General features: G+C 42.5%; 1 long non-coding RNA gene across 1 annotated transcript; it reads right to left on the bottom strand.

Moving 5' to 3' along the window:
* Positions 1 to 2,909: 2,909 nt before the first annotated feature.
* On the bottom strand, positions 2,910 to 3,315 carry LOC107134771. The gene is made up of 2 exons (XR_001502469.1): positions 3,281 to 3,315; positions 2,910 to 3,183 (listed from the first exon to the last, which is right to left on the bottom strand). It is a non-coding gene; the product is annotated as an uncharacterized LOC107134771 (long non-coding RNA).

Genomic DNA, 3,315 nt, shown 5'->3' on the forward strand with positions numbered 1-3,315 from the left:
TTCACAAACATGTAAAGAAAAATCAACACTAATTCTTCATAAAACAAAACAAAACAAAACAACTGAAGGCTGAACTTAACCACTGAACTACATCCCCAGCCCTTTTTATATTTTATTTAGAGACAGTCTCACTGAGTTGCTTAGGGCCTTGCTAAATTGCTGAGGCTGGCTTAGAACTCACGCTCCTCCTGACTCAGCCTCCCAAGCTGCTGTGCCACAATGCCCAGCTCAATTCTTCACAAATTCTAACAAAGAATAGAGGAGGAAGCACTTGCCAAACTCATTCTTGAGGCCAGTGTTATCAAGATACCAAAACCAGAAGAAAACAATGCAAGAAGACAACAGACCAGACACAAAATCATGGGTAAAATTCTAGAACACCCAGCCTGGCATAGAGGCACACACCTATAATCCTAGACTTAAGAGGCTGAGGCAGGAGGATCACAAATTCAAGGCCAGCCTCAGCAATTTAGGACCTAAGAAATTTAGTAAGACCCTGTCTCAAAATAAAAAATACAATGGGGCTGGGGTTGTGGCTCAGTGGTAGAGTGCTCGCCTAGCATGCATGAGGCACTGGGTTCGATCCTCAGCACCACATAAATATAAAATAAAGATACTGTGTTAACCTAAAAATAAAAAATAAATATAAAAAAATAAAAATACAATAAAATAAAAAGACTAAGAATGTAGCTCAGTGGGTTCAATCCTCTAGTACTTAAAAAAAATAACTAATGCAAATACCATATCAATAGAATAAAATACAAAAACCACATGATTAGCTTAATAGATGCCAAAAAAAGCATTTGGAAATATTCAACACCCCTTCATGACAAATTAGGAATGAACAGATTTTTTTTTAACTTGATAAATGGGCATTCATTGGTCTGAATGATTGTGCCCCAACCCCAAATTTGATGTTAAAACCTTATCTCCAATGCAATAGTATTAAGAGGTGGCGCTTTTAGGAGCTGATTTGTTCATGAGGATGGAGCCCTCAAGAATGAGATTAGTGCCCTAATAAGAAATCCAAGGAAGCGGGGCATGGTGGTGTATGCCTGTGATCCCAGCGGCTCAGGAGGGTGAGGCAGGAGGATCACTTGTTCAAAGCCAGACTCAGCAATTTATTGAGGCCCTAAGCAACTTACTAAGACCCTGTCTCTAAATAAAATACAAAGACAGGCTGAGGATGTGGCTCAGTGGTAAAGTGCCCCTGAGTTCAATTCCTAGTACCAAAGAAAGAAAGAAATCCAAGGGAGTTAATCTGCCCCTCCTACCACATGAGGACAAATAGAAGGTGCCACCCATAAGGGAAGAGCTGTCATCAGACACCAAATCTAACCCCTTGGTCTTGGCCTTCACAGCTTCCAGAACTGTGAGCAATAACTTTGTTGTTTATAAATTACCTGGTTTTAGGTATTTTGTTATAGCATCCCAAACAACTAAGATAAGCATCTACAGAAATCTCAAAGCTAACATTGTACTTAATGATAAAAGACTGAAAGCATTTTCCCCAAGATCAGAGCTAAGACAGGATACCCACTTTCTTCCTTCTTTTTCTTTTTAGTACTAGGGATCGAACCCAGGGGCGCTCTACCATTTAGCTACCTCCCCAGCTCTTATTATTAATTTTCATTTTTTGATAGTGGGGATTCAAACAAAACAAAATATAATCTTCCTTCAGTGCACATGATGTTAGGAGAGCACTCTGCTACTAAGCTACACTCCAGCCCTGAAGGGCCAATTTCAAAATGGGCAGGCATCTGGATCAACATTTCTCAAGGGAGATACACGATGACCAATGAGTATGCAAAGAGAAAAAGTTCAACATCATTAATCATCAGGGAAATGCAAATCAAAACCACAGTGAGATCCCACACTCATTAGAATGGCTATAATAAAACAAAAACCAAACCAATCGACCACACACACCCACAAAAATGGGAAACAGTAAGTATTGGTGAGGATGTGGAGAAAGTAGAACCCTCGTGCCACACAGAGGAATATTAACCGGTGCAGCCATTTTGTTTTATTTCGTACCAGGGATTGAACCCAGGGGTGCTTTTCCACTGAGCCACATCCCCAGCCCTTTTTATTTCTTATTTGGAGACAGGGTCTCATTAAGTTCCTGAGGCTGGCTTTGAACTTGCAATCCTCCTGCCTCAGCCTCCCCAGCTGCTGGGACTACAGGTGTGCCTCATTGAGCCTGGCTCAGTACAGCCATTTTGGAGAAGAGCCTGGATGTTTTTTGAAGGATTAAACAGAGTTACTTTAAGACCCAGCAATTATATTCCTAGGTGTTTTCTCTTATGTTTGTAGCAATCGCATTCATACCAAAAATTGAAACTCAAGTGTCCATCCACTAACAAATAGAGAAACAAAATGCTAAGTGTTCATGGACTGGGATACTATTCTGCCACAAAAAGGAATAAAGTACTACAACCAGGAAAGAAGTACTGCTATATACTCCAAGATTGGACAACACTGTGCAAGACAGGTATGATAGTGCACTCCTGTAATCCCAGAGACTCTGGAGGCTGAGGCAGGAGGATCCTGAGTTCAAAGGCAGCCCCAGCAACTCAGTGAGGCCCTAAGCAACTTAGTAAGACCCTGTCTCAAAATAAAAAATAAAAAGGGCTGGGGATGTGGCTCAATGATTAAGTGCCCCTGGGTTCAATCCCTGGTACAAAAAAAAAAAAAGTACTTTTGTGTTGGGAAATAAAGATGTATAAATAGAGCTACAGAATGAAAGAATAAATTAATAAAGCCTTACAGACTGGGCAGAAGTCTGCTGCAGCGCTTTCTTTATACACTCATATATACGTTTATAACATGTACACATATACACGTTTCAAAGTGGCCTTGTGTAATTTTTACAACAGTTTTTCAGAAAAAAAGAATTGCACAAGAAGTCAATTGATAAAATAAGCATTTATTCAGAGGGCATAATGCTGTGAAGAAACTCCCAAGACCAGCTTGAGAGGAGACCACGGCTGACCCATGGTCGAGGGGAACAGATCTCAGCACTTCCCACCCGGCAGGCCTGTGCTCCAACCCGTCAGAGCGTCAGGGCAGCTGGCAGAGGAAGTCATGCAAAGGCAGGGCCAGGACCCCTGACAGGGAGATCCCCAGGGTGTCAGAGATACAGGCGGCTGCCATGGCAAATTCTCGGTGCTGGTCACTGGTCTGGGAGAGCAGAGGAGGGGCGCGTGGTAAAGCTAGGGGTCTCTGCCCTGGACTCCCTCAGAGGGACCCCCCACAGCCCTCGCTGGCTGGTACTGACCTCCAGAGCAATGTTGTGGAAGGTGTTCACGTAGG

Source organism: Marmota marmota, unplaced genomic scaffold (assembly GCF_001458135.2).
Source record: "Marmota marmota marmota unplaced genomic scaffold, marMar, whole genome shotgun sequence".
NCBI lineage: Eukaryota > Metazoa > Chordata > Mammalia > Rodentia > Sciuridae > Marmota > Marmota marmota.